Here is an 18,507-nt window from a genome sequence, read left to right as displayed (position 1 = left end):
CACTGACTAACTGCATCTAGTAGCTGAAATAAATGAAATAATTCTTTACTTTGGGCTGATAGAAATATTGTCTACCATGTTGGTTTTGGGCCTGGTTTGATTCCTCTAAAGTTCAGGACAGTTCTTTTGAAACTTTGAAACATGTTTTTTCACTAATCTTGTTGTGCCAAAATTCAAATGGCCAATTCTTTTTCATTTTTTTTATTACTATGTATTTGATATTATTAGAAAGCTCAGAATCCACTCTTTCATAATCTGTAACAAACTCAAATGCCCCCAGGAAAACTTGTTCATGATTTTCATTTTTTTCACATATAACAGCTTCTCCATCTATAACGGTTTGAATTCTCTGATGAAATTACTAATTAGTTTGAGCATTACACTCAGACAAACTGAAATGAGAAAAGCCTTTTAGACAACATGTCACATCACAACGTGATGCTGGAGAAACCGAAGTGACAGTAGCAAAATAAGAAAAATGGTAGCCTGAATCAAAACAACCATTATAAAATCACATACACCTTACATCGCTTCCGCCCACACATTTAACACCCAGCGTACGCACTTCCAACACCGCAGGCGCTCAGCAGCTGTCACATGTGAACGCTGTAGTGATGTTTCCGTCTGAGCATTCGGATGTGAGCAAACACACAGTTTCACATTCTTCACGCCGTTCGCTTCAATGTCTGGAGGTCGCCTACACAAACTCTGGGAAATTAAAGGATTACATACTAGAAAAGGAGGTTTCATTCATGTTGACAGAGCTGCTGAAAAACAGACATACTTTCCTACTTTATTGCAGGCCCATAAAACTGAGAAAGCCAGTGCTTGACCTTGACTTTCTTCTTCACCCGTCAATCATTTGAGTTGAACTACGATCACTCTGTTGCCTAGTCACACCTCATTTGTTCTCTAATGCATTAAACTGCTCTGTATGTTAGCATAAAAAAGCATATCTTTTAAAGTCTGTCTTAATTTTTATCATGAAGCCACTTGATGGCATATTTCATAAATATTAAAAAGTCATAGAATCAAATTTATTATGCATCCTCTTTAGAAAGGATTTGCCATTTTTCTTTATTTAAAACCTAAAAATTTGGGGGAAAATAAATTAGGTAGGAATAAATTAAATCAAATTTCCCCATAGATTCATAGAAATTGAGGTGTTTTTCAAATAGACAGTATTTTTTTTTATCTCAGAAAAAAATGGCACACCCAATTCCATGAAAACACACGTGGTTTGTAGTTTTAACATGATAACATGTGGAAAAGTTAAATGGGTATTTATCATTTTGCAATGTTCATGTGGAGAGCCGCCTTAATCTATTCCCTTAAGTTTATTTTACACAATTAAAAACTCAGCATATTGCAACAACGATCTGCGCTGGCTCCAAAACCTCTGCCCCTGTAGGTGTGAGTAAATTCATATTAAGCCACAGTTGGTGGGGCAAAAGAACAATCCACATAAAGATGATGAGTTTCTGGAAAATAAAATGTCACTGCTCTCTTTTTAATAATGGTGCAGAGGAGGGCAGGCGTTTATGATTGCTCTCTGGACGCCTTAAGATTTAAAGAAGCTCCTAGACTCAGTGCATCCCAGTGTGTCTCATCTGTGTGTGTGGGGGGGGGGGGCGCGGGGGCCATGTGTGTGTTTGTGTGCACAGAAAGCATTAGCCATTAAAACAAGATACACATAGTGGCTTCATAGCATAACTTCACACTTATCTGGGTCATAATGCATGTCTGCTGTGTAATAAATTATTTTATTAATGGTTCTCAAAGGTGATTGGACGCAATTCATTTTGTCTTTACCTATCAGCCTTCTCTTTTACACATCAGTACATGTGTTTCCATTCCAAATGTGAGAAAAACTTTGTCAATATTCCACTAATGTTGGAAAAGACAAATTTTTCCATCTGCGGTGTTTCCATTAAATAAGAAATGGAATTAAAATCAGATGTGAAGAAGTTTGTCCAGGCAATAAGTCTTTTTTAAAAACATGCTGAGCCATAATCCTCGTACCACTTCTTGTCATCTTTTCCACCGGCAGTAACATCCAGATCACCTGATTTTGGCAAATAAACCAATTTTGATCAATTGGAAAAAATGTTTCCACTGCAGTTTTGCTAAATAAACCAGTTTTGATTCGGCTGGAAAACCATCTCATCCTAACGGAAAACTTTTTTTTAATCACAAAACATGTTGTTGTTTTTGTTTTTCAAAGTTGGCATGGTTACATTCAATAAAGCACAATCAAAACTGCATGTGAGCTTCTCCAACTTAGTAACATCCGGTTGTTGATCATATGATCATATGACTCGTGATGCAAAAAGAGTGGTTCCATTGCAGTTTTGCGAAATACACTAATTTCAGTATGGCCCAAAAAAACACCTCAGCCTAGTGTAAAATAACGTTCCAACTTGGCATGTTTCCATTAAAAAAATATATTTTCTTTATCCAAATTTGCCCAAGCGTACGGAGAGTTCAAAAAGCAGCTAGAGAGATTTATCTGTGTTCTTCCTTCTTGCCTTCCATTCTGTCGAAGCTGCTCTCAAAGCTTCTCAAGAAGCAGGAGTGGTATATAAATGATACACACATCTTCCAGAAATCTGTCACCAGAGAATGGAGGAAAACAACGAAGGTGCCTGGAGGATGAAAGGGAAGACTACTACAAAAAAAAATACAGTCTGCCAGCTCTGTCTCATGCTGCCAGGGCTCGAACCGCAGATCTTTGTCTGGAAATGGAAAAACAGACGATGTGCCACTCGCTCAGGAGAGCTAATACGATTTCAATAGTTCCAGTCTCTGTTAGGTAATGGGACAGCCAGAGAAATATCTCCTCTCAGGCCTGAAGAGCATCTCAGAGCAGAGAATAGGAGAGGTTGTTAGGTTTGTGCAAGGCCGCATTTTTTGCCACAATGGCTGTGCCGTCTGCGGAACAGAGGGTAGAGGTAACAAAACAGGTTACTGGGGAAAAAAGCACATGTGATGAAGGATTTATCTGTCTATATTGCCCTCTTATATTTTCCTCTTCATATCAGCGTGGCATCTCAATCCAGCTCTCAAGTCTCTCTCACAGCATCTGTCTGCCTTCTCACTTTCCATCCCGTTTTTGCGAGTTCGTCTACTCCTATTTTCAGCACCGCACTGAATTTTCTCCTTGATTTCCAGAGAGGGGTAGTGTAGCAGTAGCTGGAATACAAACTAGCTGACTCAAAACACGCCCTCTTGCTCATTCACCCTCAGCCTGCACGAAGTGGGTGTGCGCCGCCAGGAGATAACGAGAAACGAGAATAACAAGAAGGAGGGGAAGAAGAAGTGTTCAGGGGAGGGGAAACGGAGAGGCTGCAATGCCTCTTCCGCAGAGTTTAGGTTGGGATTAGCCCTCTAAACTGGCACGGTGGCAACGTGCGAGTTATGCGTCAGCAAACATTAAGCAGCTCATTCATCATTCACGCGATGAACGCGAAGCATGAGGTCATAGTTGGGAGCCGTCTCATCGTTTGGCAATGCAACTTTCCGGCTAATAGAGCTGCCTCTCCAAATTCTCGATGCTAAGACCCCAAAACGATTCTCGTATTTGGGATAAGATGCGGCTTACAGCGCAGTCTTAAGGGATGTTCACACAAATTACCAAAGAACAGAGGAATATTCTGTCATGTCCCTCAAAAGTGTTTACGGTTTCAAGTTTAAAACCTTATTCAATCTCCTTTAGAAACCTAAATAACCTTCTAAAGGAAAGCTGTATATATTGATTTGTCCATTGAGGATGAGGAAGTTGGGATAAATGTTGTTTGAGTAGTAGCTGGAAAGCCTAACAACCAGAAAGACTATGATTAAGTATGTATACTAGGTGTAGTTAAATTGGAAGTGAAAAGGGAGGAAAAAGGATTATATGTGTAAAGGTTACAAAATAGAGCACTTTCATTCTGAGGGTGTTTCATTTGAGAGTAGATTAGATGTTTTTGTCCTAAATTTTTGAGCTCAGGTAAATATAATTCAAGTTCTGACCAGCATTGTTACTTTGATGTCCTCATCATCTTGTCTGAGTAAATGTGTCACCACAAAACTTTATGTAAACTGGAAGTTTTTCATAATATTTCCACACATCAAGGCCATTTGTCGTTATTAACTGTTTTCTGCTAACCATATAAATGCACAAACTGGACTTACAAAAATCTGCTTGATAGAAACACGCCAATTTAAAAAAACAAGTGACGTTTTTCCAATAAAAAGTTTTCTGCAATAGGATGTGGCGAGTTTTCAGCTTTTTCAAAATTAGTGCACAACCGGCTGTTACTGCTGGCAGAAAAAGCGAAGAAGCCGACTGGAAGTAGGAGGATGTTGTGCGGCATGTTTTCTTTTTTTAATGACTTTGCGTGAACAAGTTTATTCACAGTAATGTTATTTATTGGAAACACAGCAATTGTGAAATTGTGTTTAGCGGAATGTCAAAAAAAGTTTTGCGTACATCTGGAACGGAAACCAGTGATAACTGATCAAACACGTTACTGTTTGGGTTTCGTTAAATACATTATTTTCTTATAATACAAACACCTTACATTGCCTCCCTCTGTAACAGGCAGAGACTCCTCCATTAATGTTCTGTCTGGTTTGGTTATAAAATGAAGAATGGGCGCTGATGTTAGCTTTCTGAATGCAAGTCATCTGCTATTTTTATTTTTTGTTGTTGTTTGTTTGTTTGTTTCTTCCGTTAACGCCAGGTTAGGAAGGATACTTTTGGGAATAATGGCAACGGTTGAGTTTTTGAAAACACCAACTGTGTATTATTGGGTCACTGTTCAAGGGAGCAGTCGGTGAAAAGTGTTCGTTTTCACATGGATGTTGGTGATTACAGGATATGAGGCAAATTCAAGGAGAATTTGTCTGAATCAGGGGTTCTTAAAACTGAGTATACCTTAGCAAAAAAAAAAAAAAAAACTAAACAAAAAGAATAATCGTTGATCAATGAAACCCAGAGTTGATGTTTGAACCATGTGAAAGATTATTGATTCTGGAAATGGAACTGAGGAAGCTTGAACTTGAGGAGTGCAGATTAAGTTTAAGTAGTGCAGTACAGACTTTGATCTGTGCCTTTGAGAGTTTTTGAAGTGTCCACTAACCTTTGTTTGGTTTCTCGGTTTAATAAATGTGATCCTGACACGCTCTTCTCACTTTTTGAACATGCAGCTGAAAACAGCTATGGGTCACATGAAGAATGCACCTTGCTTTGGCAGTGCAGTTTTACAGGTAGCGCTCAGGAAGCATATCTTCTCTTTAGCATGTCTCAGTCAACATTTACAAGCCTGTTAAATAATGCTCTGCTCAAAGCATTTGAGCTGGTACTTAAAGTATACAGACAGTATAAAGTATACTACTGTACTGGGAGAAGTCTGGTAGGTAGATGCACATGTTATCAGAGACCTGGTGCTTTTCAATAGAGGTTAAAACATTTGAATCTCTGTGACCTGATTGTTTTGGAGCAGTCTGAAACTCCCAGTCCCATTGCCACCTATGTGACTGATTATAATGTAAGAACAGCTGCTGAGGCGGCTCCTTTAGGAGATGAATATGTGTTGTTCAAGAAATGAATTGAAGCTTCTGCTTGTCGAGCCTTTGTCATGGAGTCGTCTTCGAGCCATGAACAAGCGGACCAAAGGAATTTCCCAGTGAGATTACGCACCAACAAACAGAGAGGGCTCTTCTTGGACCTGGTGGGCTACTACCACAGTCACATCAAGGGTTTTGACAACCATGTGTAGATGCATTGTTAAGGCGCTATTGCTGTTAAGGTGTGTCATCATTTTTGCCTTTTGATCAAAGCTCTCCTTCCCAAGTTGAAGACCTAAAAGTGCTTTCTGTGAGCACCAGGGATTGTTGGCCTGCAGGCTAGGCCCGGACGGCTGGATCAGGGTATGAAAGTTGGTGAGGATGGCATTGACCGACTCTGAACATATCCATTTTAAAATGCTCCAAGTTTTTCGTATTAATTGGGTTCTTAGTGTAATTGATACCTTAATCATCTGCGGCTTAATCTACTAGAGCTGGCGGCCACACCGTTTGAGTTGCAGCCTCCTCTTTGAAGCCAAGATTCACATTATTTTACAATCCTGAGGCAAAAAAGTGTTTCCAATGATGAGATTATTTAAGAATCTTACTCACGTTTTCTGCTAAGCTGGAACAACAGGGAAAGTAAGAATGTCCACTCCATTTCATCTGTGTTGCCATTTACACATCCAAGGTCTTTTTTGTAATGGGAAAACAAAATCTGTTTTTTGTTTACATAACGCTGTACCAGACAACTTACAAAAGCCCTTTCTGTGAAAGAAAAATGCATTTTAGAATGAGTTTTCTGCCTTGACAAACAATGACGAAGTTGAATATCATATAAAACTTTTATACAGGCTTTCCTGGGTCTAACATATCATATCCCCCCTTTAATGTAACCGCTTCACTTTAGCTTTTTGGTGGTCCTGTGATTCAGGATTTATCTTTTCTCTGACTTATGCAAGGAAATTACATGTCAGCCGGTGACATGTTATTGCTGCCTTTCTCAGGCCTGACAAACATTAGCATGAAGACTGTGGCAAATGACTGATAGGTAAGTACCGATAATAACTAGCGCCCTCTTTTCTCTATTTGCATTCTCTGCATGGGCATGTGTGTATGTGCCTTCAACTGTGTTTGTGTGGGTGAGTTGCAACTTGTAACAATAACTTCCTAATTACAGTTCCCCAGTGTTTGTGCAATCTTCCTGAAATGCTAACTAGCCCCCTGCAGGGACGGTGGTACATCATTAATCCGTGTGCTCGCCTGAGCGTGTGCACTCTGGGCTGGAAGGTGTGCATCACCAGCGCGTGCACGTTTAGGGCCGCGTCACGTCTCTTTTGCGCGTCTCTCTACCCTTGGAAGTGCGTCATTTACATAAATGTTGCTGATGTGTTTTAGTATTTAAAGTGAAGAAATTTCTGGCTTTAAGCTTCTCAGTTGCATCATGTAGTAGAACTCTCCCACATCTTCAAGACGCACAAGATTTTATTTTCAAAGTTCGCACATGGATCTAACAAATATACATATACTCCAACTGATCCCAGTTATCAAATGTATGGTCAATTAATTAGTCAAAGTAGTTGAGGAAGTTTCTATCAAGGAAAGCCCAGCAGATTGATTTGAATCACTATTTTGCAAACGGCCGCAAGACTTTGTCTATATTCCACTAAGTTAGAAAAAAACACAATTTTGCAGTTGTGGTGTTTACATTAAATTAGAAACGCGAATAAAATCATATATAAGTTTGTTCGTGTGATAAGTTATTAAAAAACATGCGACACCATCATCCTCTGACTACTTCCTGTCTGTCATCTTCTTCTTTGTGGGTTGCATCAGTGGCAGCACCCAGTTGCTGATTCTGTGACCCGTGTGATGCAAAAAAATAAAAAAATGTGTTTCCCTCTAAGTTTTATGAAATAAAAAACCCTCATCAAAACATTTTGTATCACAAAACAAGAGTTCTTTTGAAATTGGCGTATTTTTATTAAGGAAATTTATTTTCAAAATAAAAATTCATACAATTATTCAGTTTATTAAAGGCAAAAAGGATCAAATCATTAAATGGGTTTTGTTCAATTAAATACCTGAAATTAAATACCAAAATCAAACACTAATTTATTAGAAATTATTTGTCAAAAATAAAAATTCACAAACTTAATATATTTAGTTGGATAAATACCGTATAATTTGATTACTTGTAACAAATTAACTCATTTTGTTAAAAAGTTGGATCCCCTGTTTTCTTTTTTTCAGTGTAACAAGTACCAAATCTGACACTTTATTTTTTCAGAATACAGCATTTATATTATACCAAGTTGGTTTTTTTAAAAATAACCCAAACCTGAGTTAAATATCTTGGACAGTTTCTCAGCAGATGCACTGAATACTTAAAATATGTCTCCAGATCCAGCCAGCGGAGAGGTGTCACGTTTACTTTGCATGCAGGTTTGCTTCCACAGTTTGGGGCATTCGCTCTCAACAGAGATCAACATTATGACATAAGACGCTGTGAATATTCTGCGCTCCAACGTGCCTACGAAGAGCAGCTTTCTCTTGAATTAGGGACGTCTACGGCACATAACAACTAATGTGATCTGATGTTGAAATTTAGCCAACTACGAGCTTTATATTTCTGGAAACTGTAGTAAGTTTCTGTAGCAGGGTTTCCAGCGATTCAAATTTAAGACTTTCTATGATCTTTTCAAACCGTTTTGAATGAAATTTAAGACCTATGCATCAGAATTGTACAAAGTCTTAATACCTTTAGTGCCAAGTGTTTTTGCAAAGAATAAAAGATGAACAAATTTGCACTTAAACCATGACAGAGGCAAAAAAAAAGTGAGCTTGTTAGCTAGCTTGCTTTTTTTTAGCTGGCTAGTTTTTCTCCTTCCTCCATTTCCATTCCAGGAACCAGAGCCAATGTTTCCTGCTAATGTGGCTGCTAATATACATTTGCTGGCTAGCAAGGTTAACCGATACCAGTAGCCTCAACTGCCTCGAGTCACAGAACGCAATGAAGAAACGACTCAAACGTCGGCATGACAGAAAAGCCTAATGAGAAAAAAAAGACTATGTAGAATATTCTAGATTAAATAGTAAAGCACAATATTTAAGACCTGTGATTCATATATCAAAAGCCAATCTACATTTTTAAATAAATGAAATTAAGACATTTTAAGGCTTTGACTTTAGGTAATTAAATTTAAGACTCTATATGGATGTGCGGACACCCTGAGATGGGAACCGACTTACTTCTGCAGTATGAACTTCTAGCAAAACTCCAGGCACAAAGACACTAAGGTAGAAGATAAGGTAAGGGGAAAAAAGTCCTTCAAAACTTAAGGTGAAGGTTAGAGCAGAACTGGAGATTCACATTGATGTGACAGCACCGACGTTAAACCCATCACTGTTCATCCATTTTGTACTTCCAGACATGCCGGCAATTGCTCTCCACTAAAGATGTCACTTTTCATTACGGCTGATTTTTAATGTTTCCTCCTGCCTTATTACCAACGTAACCATCAGAGTTCCACCGCCGTTGACACTTCTGCTGCCAAAGCAGAAATAAAAGGGCTTTTGCTGTGTAGCTGCATACCGAGATGTGTCGGACAGCTTTATTGAGCAGGATTTGTTAAGGTTTAAGAAGTTGTTGGGGGTTTGTTTCCCCTCCCTGCCCTATCTGAAGTGCCCCTTTGCAACTCGTGTGTCTGCTGCAGCCAGCACTGCAGTACTAATGCAGGATGAAAGCAAGATGAGCAAACCTCAAAGATGGTTATCAATGAATTCCCAGAAATAGTGACTGCTTCACTGTGACGGAGGATGTCTGGCCCCGAAACGAGCCAGTCAATCATTTCTCAATCCCCAAACAGATAATATGCGAAAAACGAGTGAATGAAGCCGTTATACTGGAGCCACCTCATGTCTATTTATAATGATCAGAGTCCCCTTGCCCTTTATCATTTAATCTTTTAGCCTTCATTTTTTCTTTTCTTCCTTCTCTTTCCTTCTCTCTCCGTCTGTGGCACTCAGCCAACAATTGGAGTCAGTCAGTGGGAAAACTCTGTTAGTAGTCCATGCCCTGTGGGACGAAGTGGCAACAACATCCGTTACAAAAGATAGTGAGGCAGCCAACGTTTAGCTGGTTGAGTGACTTTGCTTCTCACGGATCATCCTGTGAGCTCCTGTGTTTTGAACTGCTCAAACACAGGCGTGGAGGTAGGTGCTTACACATCTCTGTCCGAGTTGGGGCGTGCATGCTCGGTAGGAGCTTCTGAACATCTAAAGCTCTTATGAGAGCTTTGCTGCTCTTTGTCATGTTCAGTGTGAATTCCTACTGGATGGATAAATGCGACTCTTCCGTTAAATGTTTGCTTTCTTGACACTTTCATCATGGCAGTAAGCAATGCCTACATGCTTTGGTGCCGCACTCAAAACCCTGAATGTTCTTAAGCACCCACGTTGCATGTGAATAAATTAGCAACATGCTGCATTGTTGTTGAACATGTTGATAAATGATACGACTTTTAGCAATACAGCAGAATTCAGATAATATGACTGAACAATGCGAGTCAACTCAAAAGGGGCAGTATTATATAAAATCGACCTTTTCAGCTTTACATTGTGCTACAATGTTATTCACATACGTGGAGTGTTGCTTTGATTCTTTCATGCATGTTTGAGAAATCCTTTAATCCCCATGGCAACTGTTCAGCTGTGTAAAATGCCTGGGTGGATCTAGCCCCCCCTTTGAGACGCAGCTCCTCCTTGAAACTGCAGTTTCCAAGCCTCTCTCCTCCCCCACTCAGCTCCTTCAGACTAGCCAGCAGCAATTAGCAAACATCTGGTGGAACGGAACATCAGCTGAGCTCATTGTACGAGCTACTTTTCAGCGCAACGCTGGTATAACGTTGATACAGGGTTAAAAGAGGAGCCATGTTCTGACGACTTCCTGAAGGCGGACTTTCAAAAAGAGCAGGAGTTTCTTAAAGAGACAGAGACCCAATTTCAAGGCAATAAATTACAATGTCAGCTTTCGTTTAAGCCATATTTGATTATATATAGCATTTTTATAACATAGTTACCTGATAGAGCTATAAAATTGTACTATGTGCCTGGAAAATATGTAGTACTGCCCCTTTAACGAAAAACTTTTTACAGTTTAGTGCACCTGTGTCACAGGATTTCTTTATTCGGTAACACTTTATTTGAAGGGTGTGAATAAGACTGTCATGACATCATCATAAACATGACATAACATCGGTCATGAACATGAGTAAGTATATATTTATGACTGTTGTCATAAAGTGTCATTCGGTAAATCATGACATTTTTAATATGAAGTTGACATTATTCAAAATGTTTTTGTTATAACAACTTGACATTAACAAAAAAAACATGATCTGACATAATTTTGTTATAAAAGAATTACTGATTAAACTTTAGCTTTAATAACATGAGGCTATATAATTTTTAAAGTTTGACAACAGTCATAAATATTCATGAAGACTTACTCAAGTTCATGACAGGTGTTATGTCATGTTTATGACAATGTCATGACAGTCTTATTCACAACCCGTCAAATAAAGTATTACCCTGTATTCATATCAACTCTAAAATCTAAAGATTTGTTTGTTGTGATGTGTTTTTTTTCTGTTGTGAATTCACCATTACTTTACTTGTTTCAATTAAATTCATGCTTCACAGAATTACAGTTTGCTGTGACAATTTAAAAAAACAGCAATATCGGGGTGCAGACATGAAGCACATAAGATTTTCATGACAATAATTTAGACATATAGATGTTTCACATTAGATTAAGTAAAACTGGTCGAAAAATGTTACGCATCGACATTTGTGTGGAAAATGTAAAGAAAATATGTAAAGACTATAAAAAAAACCTGAGAATATAAAAGCTCCACTATATTGGAGCTTTCATACAAACTCTAAAACATCTGAATATGTACAAAATAACTCATTTAATCCTTTCTTTATATGTAACGTTGCTGTAATAATGTGTAATAAAGTGTAATAAAACAACAACTACGGAATCTTTGTTCTCTTTAGGAGATACAATTTTTTAAATTAAGAGATCAGTGGTAAAAATGACACGTTTCTGCTTTTAAGCTAAATTGTTGTTGAACGTTCATTTGCACAGACAATAAGACAATAAGAGATGAAGATCTGCTGTTTTCACACGAGATAAATGTCTGTTAGTCAGCAAAATTCATAATTTAACCTTAACTACTACACTCTCCTACAGTGGCAGGCATCTAACTGACTGAGTTAATAAAAAGCAGGGATGATGGTGCTGATACTCTAATTCCAGCTCATTTGACTTCTTTCCACTTGTCAAACTTAAAGCAGTTTACGCTCTGGCTTCCAGTAAACACCTGAAGAGAGAAGTTAAAATTTAAGATGAAATAGAGAGAACAGCCTTGCTATTGAGGGGCAATTTAGGTCTTACATACTTTTGAAAAGAAAACAATCATAACAGAAGTGATAACTCAATTTTAATTAATTTCTTTTCTAGACCGAACTGCATATCCAAGTAGCCGAATTTGTCTTTCTTGTACGCAAAAGAAAAAGTTTACCAACCTTTATTCGGGACAGCTGTCTGGCAGTTAGGGCTGGGCTTTTATTGTGTCGTTGATCATTTATCGTGAAAAACCCATAAGAATGTTGATATATCGTTGTCATGATAAATTTCAGTTATTGGTGTTAATTTAAAACAAAACTGACAGATTGTAAATGTTCGTTTTGCTATTTCTTCCACTTTTTGTTTTGCGAGGGCATCAATAAATATCAGAACAATATTTGTTTACGGCAGTACGAATGCTGAGGTTACTCTCCTGAAATACTATTTATTGCCTACAAAAAATAAGTAGTGGTTTTATTAAATCATTATCTGTATATCAACACAAAATATTGCGATAAAATTCTAAAGCCACATCGCCAACCCCTACCGGCAGGTGCGCAGCAACAGGTGGGGTACGGTCACCATTATTTTATGCTTCACTAAGCTGAAAGACAAACGTCTGTCACTTTAACTGATATTTCAATAAAATAACTTTACCTCCATGCACTGTAAAAAAAACTGTAAAAAAACGGTAAAATGTACAGTAGAAATTTGAAGGAATTTTCCGTTTTTACATTTTACAGGTATTTTTCCCGTATTTTCAATTTGGCGCATTGCATCATGGGAACAAGAACCTGCACAAAGCGCAAAATCTTGTTCTGTAGCCATTCAAAGCTCTCTCTCCGACACTGAATGTGTATCCTGGACCCAGGTTGGACTTAGAAGTTGGAGTAATCGGTTTTTGGCACCTCGGGGGTAATGTAAAGTAAATCAATAAACATTTTTTAAATTAAAAAAACAAAACATAGTATTAGTATAGATAATATTTCAGACTGGCGAACCGCTATCTTCTTGTAAATACGGTATAATTTTGCATTCGTTTTACTAAAAATGTTTTTACTCATATTTTTTAAATACCGTTTTTGGTTCTGAAATGTAAAAGTAAGACGAGGTTATTTATAACGGTGACCGCTTTTCTCTTTTTTTTCCCACACTCCAAGTACGGCGCCCATTTTTGCATTTATCTCTTGAGGAACTTGCTAGCTTGATTTTTTCGACCATCTTAATAAGAATGTGTCTCACATAGACCCCCAAATTATTGATATATATGACAGTCGTCGTCTGCTGTGAGTTTTCTTGATTTAATCCAGTGCAGAAGACTGATCCAAGCTTTCAGCACTGGTAAGTTAGTCTACTTTCAAATAAAAACTGTATAATTTTCTCATAATGAGTATGTTTATTCATGTCTGTATAATCTTTACACACATATATATATATATATATATCATTTAGGTTTAATCTTGTGTTCATATAAATATAATTAACATGTTTTTTGTTTGTTTGTTTTTGTTCTATTGATTCTATTTAGAATTGCAAGCTGATTCTGCCCCCACTACTGAACCTTTGCAGCTGAATAGCCACCAGCTGTAACTATCACCTGTGACTTCCGGTTCCTGTGAGGCATATCCTGTGCCATGGCACAAAATGCCACCCCAACTTATGATTGCTGTTGAAGAAAAGAAAAGACCAAAACCTAAAGACAGAAGGGAACTTGTTCGCATCATCATTGATGATGTTCTTGGGAAGGACCAAAAAAGGCCTGGAAGAGCTAAGTTGAGGAACATTGCACAGCAGATCATAGAGCAATATCCCTGCTCTTTCCAAGACAGAGAGGTCAATGGATTAAAAGTTGTTGGAACAGGATATGATTCTCTGTTTATACAGCTTGAAAACAGAGTTGAAAATGTTATGAGACCATTGAGCTTTGGTTCAACAAAGAGACAATGCGAAGATGAAATGGCATCACAGAAAAAGTCTTTGCCTTCACATCGCTATGGTTGTGTGCAGTGGCAGCCAACTGCTGAGAATGTGACAAACCTAAAATTCACACAGGAACAACTGAAAACTGCCTTCCAAACAAATCATTTTCCAGAGTCTGATGTTCGAAGAATGATGGCTGAAACCTATAGCATCCAGCGAGCAGCAATCAACAGAGGAAACTCCATCAGCAAGTTATTAGAAGACTGGCCTTTTCTCTTTGAAGCAATCCACCTGTTTGATCACACAACCACCCTTCTTGGCTTCCCAGTACAAACCAGACTGGCAGAGGAATTGTCAAAGAAAGAAAAGACAATAAAGGACTTCCTTGGGTCCAGAGGGGTGGATATTCCAGGAAGTGATGCTGTCCAGGTGATTAGTGGAATCGCAAAATTCTTCAAGGAGAAACCAGCCCAACTATTTTGTCAAAATGAGGTAAATTTACACTGTAAACATTTCTTTTTGTCCAAAAATATTCACAATTATTTTTTGTAAACATTAGCTGTTTAGTTCCGTCCATTATTAGAAGATTTACATGCTTTGGTGTTTACATTTCTCTATTTTGTGTATATTTTCTTTTCTCTCCTTAGCTGCTGCATCCAGAGAGTCCTGATCTTGACCTGCCAAGCACCCCATGCATCTTTATTATGGGTGTGCAATTATTATTATTTTGCTTTCCTCAGTCTGTTAAACTTTTGATTCAAAATTCTATATGTACTATGTTTTCTAGAATAACCTTCAAATAATGTTAAAGTTTGCTAATATACATTTTGATGCAATATCATACACATTGTTGAAACTGAATACCAGTGGTCCCCAAAGTCGGTCCTGGAGGCCCGACATCCTGCATGTTTTATTCTCTCCCAGGTGGTAGTAACAACCTTTTCAGCAGGTCAATGTTCCTCTTAGGCCTCTAATGAGCCATCATTTGATCCACGTGCGTTAAACCAGGGAGAACTAAAACATGCAGGATGCCGGCCCTTGAGGACCGACTTTGGACACCCATGGATTATACAGTATTTTGAATAAATGTAAGGACAGAGAAAAATATGTTGACAGGTACGTGAAAAAAAAGTCATATGAAAATTAATATAATAAAACATTTTCTATATAATTACTGCGCGTATTTAGAACATATTATGGACATGTTCTGGTCACCTGTGGTGGATCTTAAACTCTTGTATTAATGATTTGTTTCTTTAGGTGAACAGCTTTTTAAAGTTGCTGTTGACCAAATGATTGTGAATGACCACATCAAGTCACCCATCGCTGCCCTAAGCTACGCCTTCTCCATGTTTTATGTCTTGAACATAAAATATCCAAAAGACATGTCCCTGACACTGGAATTTATACAAAGGTTGGTATATTTTTGTTGATATTTTGAATTATTTGGTCTGAGCAATAATAATTGATTAATTCTGTGCTTTTGAAACACAGTTCAGAAGCATTGTCTTATTTTCATTGTTTAATTTTCAGTCAATCTTTTTTTCCCCTTTTTTTTTTACAATTTTATCAGTTTCAAGTAACTTCAGTGATTGTTACGGGTTTGCCTTCATTAAAAGAAGTGTACCAACAATTTTGTTGTTTCAGTGATTGTTCATTCAAATTAGTCATAGTTGAGGATTGTCAAGGAGTTATTTGCAGCTGATCACCAGTCCAGTTGCATGACTGCAACTGGACTGGTGATCAGCTGCAATAATGTAATTTGGACGCATCTGTCTGTATGTTAAACTCAAGTATCCATTCCCTTTTTTTTTAGAGTCTTTCTGGGCTTAAACCCCAAACGAGGGTCAAAGGCTGAAATGAAGGGGAAGAAGCATCATCACATTCCACCCCGACTGCTCAAGTTTGTAAATGAACTGTATGACTTTGACAGTCCATGGAAAATGTGATTCTTGTAAAAGGTGATGCTTCATAATGTTCTCTGTTATGTTGACAGCAGTTCAGAAAATAGTAGTTGGATGTTGGTCCTTGTTTACACCTGTGATTTTAATCTTGTAATGCAAATTGCAAGATTAAAATTGTATTTTTTTAATGTTAGTGTTGGATTGTGTTAATTAAATTAAACTTAACAAAATTATTAAATTGACTTCAAAGTCTGGACTCAAGAATGAACTTTACATTGACCTTAACAACTTTAAAAATATGTTTGACTGAATATATAATTGAGAATGCAATTTGTAATTATATTGTAATGATGTGTTGATATGGTATTGAAAAACCATGAACTGCAAAATAAAATTTGCAAATGGATTGTTTATGGTTTCATTGTTAATCCATCTGCATGAGCTATTTTTACACTAAATTTCATGGTCTAAATGTCCTTTTGAATAAGAAGTTGAGTTTTGCTTAAATTTATGTTTATTTAAAATGTAGTGCTTTATATTTATTACTTAGTCAATGTCTAACACAGACTTGAATGGTTTGAATGTCAAAAATACAAGTTTTTAAGTAACAGAAATGCTTGTGAATATACTACAGATTTACTGGAAAAATACGGAAAATTTTAGTTAGGGATTAACAGAAATGCAAGTTAATTAACATTGAAAAACTGTGAAAATACCGTAAGAAAACAGAAAATGTACTGGCTGAAAATTACCAGGATGTTTTCCTGTTTTTTTACGGAATGTTTTAATACATATTGTAAAAAAACGGAAAATTTCAATTCATTATTTACAGAAGTGTTTGTGAATATACAGGACATGTACTGTAAAAATACGGAAAATTTCAATTATGGATTAACAGAAGTGCTGGTAAATTTAACATAAAAAATGCTGTTAAATTACGGAAAACTTATGACCAGAATTTCCGTAAAAAAACAGAAAATGTACTGGCAGAAAATTACCAGGACATTTTCCTGTTTTTTTACGGAATTTTTTTTTACTGTGTGGGACAGCATAACCAAACATCTAAATGGGTCACAACAGTATTTGCTTAGAACCAGATTTGAGTTAAACCAGGAGGCGCGTGTCTATTGGGATCTAATAGGTTGCTGCTTCAAGAGATTTCGTGTCCTGTGAGAACTGACTGAGGTGTAATGAGCGCACCGAAGTTTAAAATACCAAAATGCTTCAAATCTGTCAACTCGGAGCTACAGTTCAGCATGCCTCATGTTGGACAGGGACTCTGCCTCTGCTCCGGTCCCGGACTGCAGCGCGGATTCCAGGACTCCGGCACTGCAGCCCGTCCTGGGACAAAGACGTGATTAATTCCAAGCGACCGGCTCATTAGTGCACCAAACCTGGCACGTGTCAGACTCATCAATAAATACCAAACATAAGACTCTGGCCGAATTTGCAGAATTCAGACTGAATCCATTGTGCACATTCTGACAGAGAGCTGGTCATTTAAATCTGGATCTGCGCCCCCCTCCTCTCCCGCTCCCCTCACCAATCCCCATTATCAGCGCGCACAAGGGCTTGGAGATAAGATGATCGAGCCAATCATTGAATTCCTTCCATTCGTCACCAATATGGGCGCACGCACACGCGCGCGCGCGCGCACACACACTCAAACAGAACAGAGAGCAAGAGGCTGATTTCAGAACCGCAGGAACGCCACATAGATGTTGACATATTTCAAAGTTGCCCATGCGCCATGCGGCTCCGGTCCTCCTCAAAAAGCAGACAACATACATGAACCAAAACACTCTCTGTACAGATGATGCTGACGGTTAATGGGGTTTGCTTTAAAAAAAAAAAAAAGAAAAAAGATGCGAGTCTAACCTGATCTGGATCCAGATGTGCCAGCACGCGGGGAGACGGCGCTCCTCCAGCACGGCGGGTCCGCGCGCGCTGCCCCTGGCGGTGTTGTGTACGTGCCGAGTCTCTTGCTGATGTTTTCTGTTATCTGGACTGTTTTACCCTCCGGCTCGCGTCCTGTGTGTCTTCGTGCGGTCTCTGAGAGCAGCTGTGACCGGGAAGAGGGCTCCGCCGGCTCCTGACGAGGTGATTGAGATGTTTTCGGATGCAAAGCAGCGTCTGATATGATGCCGCTCTGCCTCTCTCTCTCTCTCTCTCTCTCTCCCCACCCCACCGCTTCTTCGTCTCTCTCCTCTCAGTTTCGGCTTCTCACACTGCGTCAGGCACCACTTCCCCTCCTCTTCCTCCTCCTCCTTTCCTTTCCATCTCTCTCTCCTCTCTCCCCTGTTTGACTGCTTTGACTCTGCCTCCCTCTCGCACAGGAACAGACGGTGATTAATTCGCTGGAATTCAGTTTCTCTCTCTTTCTTTCTTTCTCTCTTTCTCTCTCCGCCTCTTTTCTTCCTATAGCGCTCGCGCTTCAATCACCTCCAGCCCGCCGCTTTTCCCTCTGAACTGAAGCGAACAACAGCCAGCTGTTTCGGCGGAGGAGAGGAGGCTTTGCACCGCACTTGAAGCAGTGAGATGGTGCTTGTTCTCTGTGTGGAGAGCGAGATAGAGCCTCCCCCCCGCCCCCCTCAAAGTCAATCCGGGGAAACTTTTTGATGAAATCGTATGAAATCCAGGCGAGTGGGAGTTCCTTGGGAGAGTGAAATAGGCACGCAGCTGGGAAATAGTCTTGCTGTAATTTTTCAAGAGTGATTG

At 38.6% G+C, this 18,507-nt stretch overlaps 1 protein-coding gene across 1 annotated transcript in view; it reads right to left on the bottom strand.

Moving 5' to 3' along the window:
- LOC102234045 (protein ELFN1-like) overlaps window positions 1–18,257 on the bottom strand; it is a 119,060-nt gene extending 100,803 nt beyond the window's left edge. The window contains exon 1 of the mRNA XM_023334328.1: window positions 17,668–18,257. The gene's annotated coding sequence lies outside the window, so the exon portion shown is untranslated. The remainder of the gene's footprint in view (window positions 1–17,667) is intronic.
- Between the last annotated feature and the right edge of the window lie 250 nt (window positions 18,258–18,507).

The sequence above is a fragment of the Xiphophorus maculatus genome, chromosome 5 (genome assembly GCF_002775205.1).
Source record: "Xiphophorus maculatus strain JP 163 A chromosome 5, X_maculatus-5.0-male, whole genome shotgun sequence".
Lineage (NCBI taxonomy): Eukaryota > Metazoa > Chordata > Actinopteri > Cyprinodontiformes > Poeciliidae > Xiphophorus > Xiphophorus maculatus.
Note: the sequence above shows the minus strand (reverse complement) of the source record. Positions and strands in the feature narration are given on the sequence as shown.